At 34.8% G+C, this 14,007-nt stretch overlaps 1 protein-coding gene and 1 long non-coding RNA gene across 3 annotated transcripts in view; one reads left to right on the forward strand and one right to left on the reverse strand.

The window, feature by feature from the left end:
- Positions 1 to 14,007, reverse strand: part of Ocrl (Oculocerebrorenal syndrome of Lowe) — a 231,832-nt gene that overhangs the window by 189,171 nt on the left and 28,654 nt on the right. The window lies entirely within an intron of this gene.
- LOC136830817 (uncharacterized) lies at positions 881 to 13,366 on the forward strand. Its single transcript, XR_010850756.1, has 3 exons — positions 881 to 1,014; positions 13,105 to 13,175; positions 13,345 to 13,366. It is a non-coding gene; the product is annotated as an uncharacterized lncRNA (long non-coding RNA).

A 14,007-nucleotide genomic window follows, 5' to 3' on the forward strand; every position in this document is an offset into this window, starting at 1 on the left:
AGTAGTTTAGTACCTGATTCCTTATATAGTAAGTCTGCTAAGATGAAGTGAAATTACACATAAAATCAGTAAAAGTTTGAGGTTGGCTGCAAATGGCTTAAATGCTCATTGTCTACAACAGGCCATTCTTTAAGTATCTATTGGGTGTAGGATCCAAAGTTATTTATTCTACCATTACTGTGTACTGCAAAAATGGTATGAAATTTCATTTTGACATGTGATAAATAGTGGTTTAGTTTTGGATTTTTTTCATGAAAGGGGGCAGGAAAGGTCATTCTGATTTCATCCGAAGTAGTTACCACATGCGATTTTTAGTGTTGATAACTGTTGTATGTAGCCCACTGTACCAAGTACTACGGATTTTTATTTTCATTCTAATGATTAGGCTAGGTGATTAGTCTGGATTGTTTATACCTCATCCTTTTATAACAGTTTGTAAGTCTGCCTTTGGACCAAACACATGTCTACCAACTTAGGAAGTGTTTCTAGTTTTATCATACTAATCAAACAACAAAACCTTCTTAAGCTTGAGGGTTATTTGCTGTATAGTATTTGCTATACAGTAATAGCAGTAATTGTATGCAGTCTAAGTGTAGTGAACTTTGAGCCCTGAATGCTTGTTAAATTTCCTTACCAAGTTGTTGCAGATTGGGAAGAGTTGAATTGCTTTTAAAGAATTAAGATTTGTCTTTATTTCCAGTTCCTTTAAGATTTCATTATACCTGCAACTGTTTTCTCAGTTATTGTTTGTGCATTTTTCTTACTAGGTACAGTTGTATTTAGCTTTTCAGAGGGTACTTTGGTCATATGTGAGATTTTTATAAGTCAGCACCTGCTTTGATTTTTAATCCATGGTCTTTAATTCCAGGTTCATTTTACTAGGAAGAAATGGTTGGTACCAGAGTTTATGTTGGTGGTCTCAGCTACAGAGTTTGGGAAAGAGATCTTGACAGGTTCTTCAGATCATATGGAAAACTTAGAGATATCGTCATAAAAAATGGTTTTGGTTTTGTGGTAAGTATAGGCTTTGAGCACATATGTGGATTCAGAGATTATTTGTATCAGATACTGAAAAAATTTGTCAGTTCTGACCTCACAACTAGATATAAAAGGTGCCAGAATGAGTTAATTGCCCCCTTTATTGGGTCATTGAAGTGACTAGTGGCATTTCCTCTTGGCTCATTGTGCAAGATATCACAAAATCTGTTTATTCTTAAATATGTTTGCTGGTGAACTAGCAGCTGTTGACATGCAGTGAGGAGACTATTCAGTGGGTTGGAGAGTCTGCAAGCTTGGAATGGTAATGCCTAAGTGATCATGGCTGAATTTTGTTTTAGTTTAGGTTGTAGAGAGCATCTCAACACTGGTTCTAAGCTTGTGGAGTGCTGATAAATTTGAAGCTACACCTGCCTTGATATTGCAGCTGTAAAATATTTCACAGCATTCTTGCCAATGTTGGAATTAGAGTACTTATTTTCATAATTTCATATAAGTAACTTACCAAGTAATTTACATAGCTAATGTTTCTACTTGTGTGGCAGCCTTTTAAAAATTCATGGTAGCCCATCTATTGTTTTTGTGTAGGTGACAGGCTCCGCCCCTGTTAGAGTACCGGGAAACAGCCGGCAGGTCAGCTCAATTTTGTTTCTGCCAGCTCCTCGTACACATCCAGCGCATTGCAGCAGCTTTGTTCACGGTTTTCAGATGTATTTTGGTGATGCACAATTGCTTTGTTTTGGTAGTAAACAAGTTTTTGTCAGTGTGTTAGCTTTTTGGATAGTTAGCATAGTTTTTTTCAGAATTATGTCTGATTCCAGCACATCTAGTTTTGCTATTGCAGGGAAGGGACGTAAAACTAAGTTAAGAAAATCTTATGATCCATTCAATATGCAGTAAATGTATAGGTCAAACAGTAGTAAGGAGAAAACGTGTGATGAATGTTCTTCTTGGGATGATAAGCAGTGGAAAGTGCTTAAGTCGCACTAGATAAATTAGAGAGGATAGGAAGAGGAAAGTGGCTTCTAGAGCCGAGAGACGGTCACTTAGTCTAGAATCTACTCCTAAACCAAGTTTAGTAGCTAGTCCTGATCTTCTACTGCTATTCCTGCTTTTTCTCCTAATACTGGCTCTCCTACTATTCATCTACCTACTCCCATGCCTGGCTCCTTGCTTCCGACCGTAATACAGTACAGTCATACTCCGAACTTCTTGAAGTTAGGTTCCAGAACCTCTCGCGGAAGGCGGAATTTCATATAAGTTTAAACGGTCCCTAAAAATGCTAATAAATGCTTATTTCTAAAGTTTAAATACTAAACATGACCCTAATCATGCTCCCAAATTATTAAGCTGACTTTTAAATGAAATTAAAGTTACTGTAATTTCATTTAAAAGTTAGCTTAATACATTACCCTTAAAGAAAGAAATAAATGGTTGACAAAAAAATAGAGAGTTGGAAGAGAATTTCTCTCCCTCTCCCCTTCTGACCGATTTATTTTTAGAATCTTCTCAACCTCATTTTAATAACTTCTTTATTCTGCATCTTTCTCTTTGTTCTGAAATGATTTTTCATGAACAAACTGTTTTTTATTTGGACTAATACAACTCTTAGTTATTATGTCTGTGTTTTAGAACGTATTTGCCACACTAGTGTATTTACAGTTCGTAGATGGTACAGGTAAAATTATATTAATTTGAATATCTACCGTATAGGTAAAGATGTACAGAGAAATAATAAATTGTAAAAATGTGTGAGCGCTAACTACAAACGAGAGAGAGAGAGTGTTGTCCTTACTTAAAATATCTATCTCTCTCTCTCTCTCTCTCTCTCTCTCTCTCTCTCTCTCTCTCTCTCTCTCTCTCTCTCTCTCCTTTCTTCTTTCTTTTTCTTCTTTCCTGCATAAATCATGAATTACCATCTTTTGATATGTAACAAAAGAATAACTCCTCTTTCTCTCTCTCTCTCTCATGTTATTCCCTCTGTCTCTGTAATAATTCAGAAATAATTTAACTTGATATTTTAAGGAAGGAGAATCTCTCTCTCTCTCTCTCTCTCTCTCTCTCTCTCTCTCTCTCTCTCTCTCTCTCTCTCTCTCTCTCTCCTTCTTTCTTTTTCCTTTTCCTTCATAAATCATGAATTTCCATCTTTTGATATGTAACAAAAGAATAATAAGGAGAATATCTCTCTCTCTCTCTCTCTCTCTCTCTCTCTCTCTTTCTCTCTCTCTCTCTCTCTCTCCATAATAATTGATAAATAAAAGAATCTCTCTCTCTCTCTCTCTCTCTCTCTCTCTCTCTCTCTCTCTCTCTCTCTCCTCTTTCTTTTTTCCTTTTCCTTCATAAATCATGAATTTCCATCTTTTGATATGTAACTCTCTCTCTCTCTCTGTAATAATTCATAAATAATTTAACTTGATATTTTAAGTAAGGAGAATCTCTCTCTCTCTCTCTCTCTCTCTCTCTCTCTCTCTCTCTCTCTCTCTCTCTCTCTCTCTCTCTCTCTCATAATAATTGATAAATAATTTCACTCCTTAAAGTAAGGACAATCTCTCTCTCTCTCTCTCTCTCTCTCTCTCTCTCTCTCTCTCTCTCTCTCTCTCTCTCTCTCTCTCTCTCTCTCTCTCTCTCTCCTTCTTTCTTTTTCCTTTTTCCTTCATAAATCATGAATTTCCATCTTTTGATATGTAACAAAAGAATAACTCCTCTCTCTCTCTCTCACGTTATTCTCTCTGTCTCCGTAATAATTCATAAATAATTTAACTTGATATTTTAAGTAAGGAGAATATCTCTCTCTCTCTCTCTCTCTCTCTCTCTCTCTCTCTCTCTCTCTCTCTCTCTCTCTCTCTCTCTCTCTCTCTCTCTCTCTCCATAATAATTGATAAATAATTTCACTCCCTTAAGTAAGGACAATCTCTCTCTCTCTCTCTCTCTCTCTCTCTCTCTCTCTCTCTCTCTCTCTCTCTCTCTCTCTCTCTCTCTCTCTCTCTCTCGTTTTAGTTAAGCTCACACATTTTTACAACTTATTGTTTCTCTTTACGTCTTTATCTGTACAGTAGATAGTTGAAATTGATCTAATTTTACCTGTACCGTCTACCTCTCTGAACTGTAAATGAGCTAGTGTGGCATATACATTCTAAAACATAGAGACATAATAATTAAGTGTTTTAATTAGTCAAGTAAAAAACACTGTTTGTTCATGAAAAAAGCATTCCAGAACAAAGAGAAAAAGACATAGAATAAAGAAGTTCTTAAAACAAGGTTAAGGGGGTCAGCTGGCTACTACCATTTTTTAAGGGCAGGACTTTAACATTCATACCACTTAATAGGGGGGCTTAGGACATCTCCAAACCGCATATGATTTTTGCCTCTGACCTTTGGTTTTGTGACGCCAGCGTGATTTATCCTGAAAATAACCATTTTTCAAAATCTATCTCCTCCGTGGATACTTAATATTAAGACCTGAGATTACTGCCATATATAGATCTGATGTAGACCTCCAATAAAATGAAGAGTTTTTTTATAAAAGTAATTTTTTTGCTAGATATGAATTTTTTTAGTTTGGGTAAAAAAAAAAAAACTTGAAAAATCATGCAAACAATCACATAAAAAAAAAAATTATGATAAAAAATTTTAAAAGGGCTTCAATTTATTGTTCTAGAACGTCTTACGAAGCTATGTACCAAATTTCAATGCTATAGCTTTAAAACTGAGGAGGAGATAGATTTTTGAAGGTCAAAAGTATAGTTTTGAGATATGGCGTTCAAAGTTTTTCTTTGTATTTCTACAAAGACAATGTTAATAAATCATGACAATTCTGAATGTTATAATCATTTTTGGGTATTAATAAACCAAAATTATGTTATTTATCATAATTTAATCATAAATGAAGATCCATTTGCTAAAAATCTTGCTTCTTTAGGCTCCTGGTCCCCCCTGCCTTTTCCCTGCTGCAGGGTATTATTCTCTTATGAGAGGGTGTCATAGCTGCCCAAGCTACTCACTGTGGCAAGGTTTTATTTTAATTGTTGTTTCAAAACCATCGTTTTTTCATATTGCACTATATAATTTTTTGTACATGTGCACCCAGGCAATCTTTTAGCACAAATCTCTCACAATCTTTTCTACTTATGAGAACGAGTTCATTATCTTCCTCATCAATATCTTCGCTATTGTTGCTACTTCCTTCGTTTTCCAGCAATGACGTGCGTATACCAATATGAGTCTAGTACGTGAAAGCACCAGCAGTGGATGTAGAAGGGAGTGAGTTCAAGGTCAGGCGTAGCCTGGCACCGAACAAGCGAGCTGACCCTCCCTCCCATAATAGTACTCCACTCTCTCTTTCGCTAATTCCACTAATATTATCGGTTCTTGAACTCTTCTTGGAGCTAATCTTCTTCTCTTGTAGGGATAAAAGATGTTTTGCTTGTCTTTTCCTCTTTGGCATGATGAATTTTTGCCAAAAGAAAGAAAAACAGACGTAAAATAATCGAATGACATAGGTGAAAAAATGACGTACACCCCTTTATGACTCTTCTGATCACACTGAGGAAGGTAGCTGCTGTGACTCTGTTATGATGCGTGGAGTTGTGAGAGATGCCATTGCTCACAATTTGTTTGATATAAAATGTAATAATTATAAAAATGTACGATAACAGAAGACATACTACATTTTCTTGTAGGGATCGATGTTTTTGGCTCACTGAGTTACTTTTACTAAATACCCTGTAACTCTGAAACTAAAAGGAATTTTGGCAAAATATTTCAGTAGGCACATTCTCCATTGCCATACAAAGCGCATATATTTTTTTTTCAGGATTTTGCAGTTTTTAGTCCTATACCTCCATATATTGTAGCCGGCCTGACCTCCTTAAGAAGACTTCAAAGATAGATCGGTCGGAGGGGAGGGAGAGAAATTCTCTTCCAACTCTCTATTTTTATCAACCATTTATTTTTTTAAGGGTAGTGTATTAAGCTAACTTTTAAATATTAACTAACTTTTAAATGAAATTACAGTAACTTTAATTTCATTTAAAAATTAGCTTAATATTTTAGGAAACATGATTAAGGTCTAATTTCATGTTTAAACTCTAGAAATAAGCATTTATTAGCATTTTTAGAGACCGTGCCAAACTTACGCAAAAGTTTGTCTTCTGCGAGGTGTTCTGGAACCTAACCTCCGTTATTCGGGGGTATGACTATATACACAGTCGACCTTGGTAAACTGGACCCCATTAATCCGGATATCAGATAAGACAGACACTGAAGAAGGTCAGCTGATTTAAAATACTGTTCCTCCGCTTATCGTGTACCGTTTTCCTTTTCATTTTCCAAAAGTAAATAAAAACTTTTCATTTATATTTTTATTTTATGTAAACTGTACTAATCTGAAATGCTTTTAACTTGTAACCAATTTAACTTGCGCACAGTATGTAACGTCATTAAGAAATGCTATTTTCTGGAGCGGTAGGAAGTATCGTAGCCAATCACTGAGCATCGACAGTTTTACCTACCTGCTGCCTGACTGGAAGCTACAGTAAGATGCTTTGAATATTTTTTAGGAAAGAAAAGACACGACAAAGGTAAACCTTACGAAGACAAAAGCTGAGTTACTAAACAATACTTGTGTTTACATGGCAAATGACATGAGGGAGAGAGAGAGAGAGAGAGAATTGCCAGTTCCTCTATGCAGCGTAATTCTATCTGTTTCCATGGCAAATGACATGAGAGAGAGAGAGATAGAAAATTATTGCCAGTTCCTTTATGCAGCGTGATTCTGTTCTTGAGAGATTAAAGAGAAGAACTTTGTTTTAAAGGTATGTCAACCCAGTGTTGGTAAATATCTTCTGAAGCATATATATATATATATATATATATATATATATATATATATATATATATATATATATATATATATATATATATATATATATATTGTTGCTGAAGAATCTCTTAACCAACAATTTTGCACTCAAAGTAATAAGAAGGAATTCATTCTATTCTTGAAGTAATCAGTAAAATACATACACTATTAAAAACTATGTATTTTATTCAAAAAACACGCACTTATGTCATCATCATACTCTCTAGGCATAATGTTATTTCTCAGACAGAGTACAGCTAAACCCTGATTGGCTGGCTGGTTGCCATGGAGATCTGTTAGCCAGTGGCAGCCCTTTACTTCTGTCCTATTTATAGACATACGTCATGATGGCACTAAGTTTGAACTTTGCCAGGATCGTGATTATTTGACTGCTGATGGCAAAAATTACTCAATAATTTGCTTTATATAATTATTTCTTCTTGAAAACAAGAATTCAACAATAATTTTAACTTTAGTAATATGAAAAAATCCCACAGCAGCCTGTCATGGTGATGCATCATCACTTATGAATCCTATTCTGGACCGTCCTCAGATTCACTGCAAACTGATGCGACATTATTTTGATCATGTATATTTTTGCATTTTTGGAATGTTTTGTTGAAAACAAATGTATTAGTGAACGTATGGTCTTAATTGTCCGACCATTTTAGTACTAATAATCTTAATTATCTCACATTCATTTTAATATATATATAATATAAATAATAATAAAATGTTTTTGCTGCAATAGTGATGGTTGATTATGCTCCTGACCCCGCAGTTCCAAAATCCAAAAATTCCAAAAACTGAAACCATCTGGCCCGAGGATTTCGGGTAAAGGATTGTGTACCTGTAATCTAACTTTCATTATCTTGCTTCATTTTAGAGACTCCACTTCTGTTTACTTAACAATTATGTGTTCACGTCTTGGCCTAGGCATCTCACGTATGCGACTTAATTCTATAATTTTCATCCTGTTTTATTCTTCATTTTTCATTTTTACCATGAGCTTTAATTCAAGCGTTTCTACATTGGTTCATTATTCATACTCTTTATAAAAATAATGAAATACTGTATATTTATAGGTATACATATAGATATCGCCGGTTAAACCAGACTATCAGCTAAGATGGACACCCTGCCCCCATTAGTCCTTAATGAGGGTCAACTGTGATACAGGTATATATATATATAAATATATATATATATATATATATATATATATATATATATATATATATATATATATTATATATAGCGCTAAGTCAATTCGTATAAGCTAATTAAATGCGGTCAATTAAATCAATTCGTCATCAGCCAAGCCAATTCAATTCGTCGTTGAACAATTTGTCCCCAAGTTAATTTCGTCGTTGGGCATTTTGTCTCAATGAAGACACTAGGTTGTTTGTTTTTTCTTATTATTTTCCTGTTTTGGACAGTTGAAAAAACAAAGGTTTTTTACTTAGATCGAGTTATTTCTAAAGAATACACCCATCCAACAACATGGCTACCTGCAAGATTTTAACGTCTGAGAAAGGAAAAAACAAAGTGGTGGATCAAGAGAATTATATATATACTAAGAATAAGGAAAGTGCTGATAGACTGAAGATCTACTGGAGGTGTGAAAATCATGCATGCAAGGCGAGACTTCATACTGATGAAAACTATACAGAGATTAAGAAGGTTGGTATCCACAATCACGCTTCAACTGCCAGGAGGTAAATCACGAGGACTGCGGTCTCAAATATTAAAGAAAAATCAATTTCATCTCGTGCGCACCTCGCTCAATAATTGCTGGTGAAGTTGAAAAGTTAAACATGGATGTGCTTTATCACAAATTCCTCGGGTGGAACAACTTTCGTAAGTATATCAGGCGTTGAGGCAAGCAGATGTTAATTATCCCTCAACCCCACACACAAATGTTGGGTTCTCCATTCCAAGTGAATATTCTCGCTTAGACACTAATGAAATTTTTTACAGTATGATAGTGGAATCGAAGATTCAAGCAAAATTCTGATATTTGCAAGTGATGAGCGCTGAGACATTTAAAAGTGTACAAGAATTAAATTTCATTTCAGACGGAACATTTAAATGCTGTTCTTGTATATTTTTCAATTATATATAGTGCACGTACAGATCGATACTTTAAGTGTACCACGATTGTTAGCATTGCTATCAAACAAAAGCCAAAACACATATAATAGACGTTTTGCCAAAATAAGTGGTGCTGCAGGAATGAAGGCCCAGATTGCATGACTATGGATTTTGAAAGCAGCCCATAATGGATTTCTTGAATCGTTTCCTCGTCAAATTTATCATACTGCTTGTTTCATTTAGGGCAAAATGTGTACAAGCATATCGTTCAAGAAGGAATGAAAAGCAGATATTACCAAGATGACAGTTTTAGTCTTAAAATCGCTGTTTTGTTGCCCTTGCCTTCTTGCCGGTAGATGATGATGTCGATGTAGCTACGAGGAACTTGTAGATGATGATGATATTCCACAATCGGTAGTTTCCTATTTTGAGAATAATTACATAGGACCCCTTAGAGGAAGAGGAGAAAGGAGGCGCGTCTTGAACCACCATATCCATTAACTATTTGGAATGTTTGGGATAGATGCATGTCGGGATTGCTAGAACTACAAATAGTTTAGAAGCACCACAGTGCACTAAAAGACACAGTGAATATGAGTCATCCAAATATTTGGAAGCTCATAGATGTTTTGAAAAGTGAGGAAAGGTTTGCTAGTGCCAAACTGCAGAAATTTATTCAAGGAGATGATCAAGGCAAAAGAAAAATACAGAGACATGAACTTGCGTATAAAAATGTCATGGAAAAATATGATCCCAACCAAAAAATTACCTTTTTGAAAGCAATCGCACATAATCTTAAATTTTAGAAATTAAATGCTTAACCAATTTTTTTAGAATTTTATTGTAACTACTTTTTCATTTTATAGTATCTTGTACATTGACTATAAATTCAACTGAAAATAAACATTATTTCACATTTTTTTATTGTATTTATATTGTAGCTACCTCCTTTCCTAAAAGATACAATATTCGAGAGCAAAGTTTCTAAAAATTAGTTTTTGAACCAAAATTGTCGTTAGACAATTTTAGTAACTAATGAAGGTCAGAATGAGAATCAAAAATAAATCATTGAACTTAACTATTTGGCCAACAACGCATTGACTTGGGGACTAATTGGTCAACGACAATTGAATTGGCGGCCAATTGGCTGGTGATCCCTTTTAGGGCGTTGATGAATTGACGGATGCCATGATTGCCGTATATTATAATTGAAGGATACCATATATATATATATATATATATATATATATATATACACACACACACACACAGAGCGGCTCTTCAGTATCTGAATTTAATTCCTTCCAAATTCTAAGTTGAATATAAAATGTTCATAGATCAGCTCTCTTGAATATTCCCATAAGGAATAATGGGAATTCATTTAATCTCGTCCACACTCATGAATTTCCCCATATCCACCCTTTGTACTCACTTTAACACAATTATTTTAAGTGCAAGCATAATTTATAGTTCAATGATAACCGTTTTCAACAAAACAAATAAAAGAATAAAAGCATTTCACAATAAAATTCAGCATAAAAAGATGAACAAAATCATATGTCAAAGCTGTGACTCACAGCTGAGGTTGAGATGGAGGCGTTTATACTGTTGAGAGAAAAGAGAAGAGATAGTAAAAACATTGCTGTATGTACAGTACATAAAAGCAGTAACAATTCACATAAAAAAAATAAGAAGGAAATTTCACAATAAATTTAACATAATGATACAGTATAAAAACAATCAAATGCAATACAGTAACAATAAAATCAAAAGTCTTACTTGAGCAGCCGTTTTGGACTGTGCTGAATGAGAGGGTCAGGAGAGGGTGGGGATGGTGGCAGGTTATTGGGTGGGAGATGGGGTGTGCTTCCCACTGACTTCCCAGATGGGGCCGGGCATGGATGATTTTTCTCTCTGCATTTCGCCTGTTTCTTTCACTTACAGTCGATTCACCCAAATTACTTCTTTTGTCATGGCAAAATACCTATCAAGTGACACTTTTTACGATTTTTAGCACTGTAAAAACTCATCCCACATCCACGAAGCACAGGCGCCACCTTCAGCTTCTGCACCCCTTGGATTGTTTGTTTAAACAGCTTCCTTGTGAAAAGTGATTTGATCTCTTTTTCTCTCTTACTTGCAGTCTTACTTGTACTTATTATTTGTTTGCAAAATCCTCATGTTTATAGGATTATAATTTTAAATTTGCTGTTTGTCAACAGTAAGTTAATGTGTTGTGGCATAATTAATCTCCTTGCACTCAAGAGCCAAGTGTAAAACACCGTCAACAGTCATACATGCATGAAGGTTTTGTCATCTGCTGGATGCTGATGATTACTCTCTCTCTCTCTCTCTCTCTCTCTCTCTCTCTCTCTCTCTCTCTCTCTCTCTCTCTCTCTCTCTCTCTCTCTCTCTCTCTCTTCTAACATACAAGCACACACACACTATTGATTCCTTTGATTATCCTTGCAAATTGTGAATAAAATTGATTTCGTTATAAACCTTTGACTACTTGGCCATTGCAGTTTTCCTGAGAGGATGCCATCTCTCCTCCCTTGATTCAGCCCCAAACGATTTTCCACCAAACAGTTTTATGCAATTTTTAGCCCCTACACAGAAAATTTTTTTTATTTTTACTTTGTATTTTTGAGAAATCTGAATAACAAATCATTCATATGCTGAGGGACCTATATATATATGTATATATGTGTGTATATGTATATAAATATATATATATATATATATATATATATATATTATATACTATATATATATATATATATATATATATATATATATCCTACCTTCCAAATCTCAATCTGGTGTCCCAGTTTCTGAGGGTTCCATTTTTACACTGCGTCGTGGGCTTGAGAAAAACTGTCGAAAATCGTCAAAAATCCCCTAGAAAACCTTACTTTTAATGCTTTGGGTGTAGTGAAAGCGATGTAAAGTGCCTTTTATCGAGTTTTCATAAACAAAACTAAATTTTGATTATTCTGCCATTTGGAGCCATATTTCTTCTGTCGAATCGGACAATGCATTGTAGCGGTCCCTGCAACGGGGCAACATAAAGAAGGTTCCGGGGGACTGCCTGTATATTATGATAGCCCTGCAACACGATAACAAAACGGGACTGCCTGTATATATATATATATATATATATATATATATATATATATATATATATATATATATATCCAGACTGGGAGGAGAACCCAATGTTCGCCGTTGTTCTATGCAAGCCACAATCTTGAGATATCTTTCAAGGCCGATTCAGCCGGAAGAAATATGGCTCCAAAATGGCAGAATAATCAAATTTAGATTTTTTGAGGAAAACTCGATAAAATGCACCAATCTCGTTTAGGGAATATACCAGAAAGCATTAAAAAGTTTAAGGTTTTCTTAGATTTTTATGATTTTTGACAGTTTTTGAAAGGAGGATAACAAATTTTCTATTTACCCTGCGGCGTAAAAGCGGAACCCGTCGTAAACTGGGACTGCCTGTATATATATATATATATATATATATATATATATATATATATATATATATATATTGTGTATATAAATACACACACAAATATATACTGTATATACAGGCAACCGCAGTTATCAGACGGGTTTATGGTTCCAACAGCATGACAATAACAGAAAATCTCTGATAACTAGTTGACATGATTCCTTCTATACTGTAGAATGATTCTTGATCATAGTGGACCAGTTATATTGGTATCATTTTGCTTCTAAGCTGCAGTATTTGTGGTTGATTTAAAACTATTTATTGGATTGCATTTACACATTAGTGCTGTATTCTTGCTGCTAGGTTGAATTATGTAAGTTTGATTTGTTTTTGTAGGGAAGGTTGAGGCATCAGGCTTGGGCCTTAGTTTAGGGATGGAACTTGCCAGATCAACTCTGGAAAGCCCCCTCCCACCACCGCATGGTACTTAGGTCATATTTTCAAGGATTTACTGAAAAAAGAATTTATAATTTGTAAAACATCCATCATGGTGTTTTTAGATATTGAATTATATATGGCAAACAGTGTTGTTCATATTAGGAATTTTTAATGCTTACCAGTACATAAAAAGTAGATTTTACATAACAGTGGAGCCTTTGTACAAATATGAATGCGGCTTTGTATTTTTGTACAGGAATTTGATGATGACAGGGATGCTGATGATGCTGTGTATGAAATGAATGGCAAAGAATTGTTAGGAGGAAGGTGAGACTTGACTTTATCATATTTGTTATAATTAAATGTGGAGTCAAGTTGTAATGTTTTATATGATTTTTTCAAGTGTTTTAAGCAGCTGCTGCTTGAAACATTTACATATTGGTAGAGGGATTTAATAATTGATATACTAAATCACTGTTTGCTCTTCTTCATGCAGAGTGACAGTTGAAAAAGCAGAGGAGCTCCCCGTTCGATGGCACCAAGACTCCTCCTCCTCGGATTCCATTCCAGGTAACCTGTCATGATCCTCCTCATAAATGTGTTTATCCATTGAATTTTTCTGCCTTGAAGTTAGGCCTGAAATGAATTTTTCCTCTATGTCCTTTTGTGTACAATTTTTGTCAATCAGATTCAGTCTGCTCTAGGTCTTCATAGATTTTTGTGCTGTGATGTTAATCTTCAGTATTTTGCATTCATAATGAATTTCATGATTTGTTGCTCATCATCCCTTCTCATTAGCATGTCCAAACCAAGTTGTATTCCAGCTGCTGGACCCCTCATCTCTCTGCAACTTCTTCATTTTAACACTCGTCGCACTTTTACTCCAGTTTGCTCTGAATGGAGCATATATATAGTTATACCCTTATAAACTACCTCCATTTTTGTTAACAATGCCCACATCTGTAAGTATTTGGAATTTTCAATTGTTCACTGCGACAATGAATTCAGCACCAAGCATTTAGATGAATTAGTAACCTTTTTTTATTACTCATTTATGCAAATAGCGTTAACAGTCTCCTCACTGTGATTTTGGTGTCAAACAACTCACCCCAAGCAGTTACTACTTTGGTGTTGGAAAATTAGCTACAGAGATTCTTTA

Source organism: Macrobrachium rosenbergii, chromosome 47 (genome assembly GCF_040412425.1).
Source record: "Macrobrachium rosenbergii isolate ZJJX-2024 chromosome 47, ASM4041242v1, whole genome shotgun sequence".
NCBI classification, from domain to species: Eukaryota; Metazoa; Arthropoda; class Malacostraca; order Decapoda; family Palaemonidae; genus Macrobrachium; species Macrobrachium rosenbergii.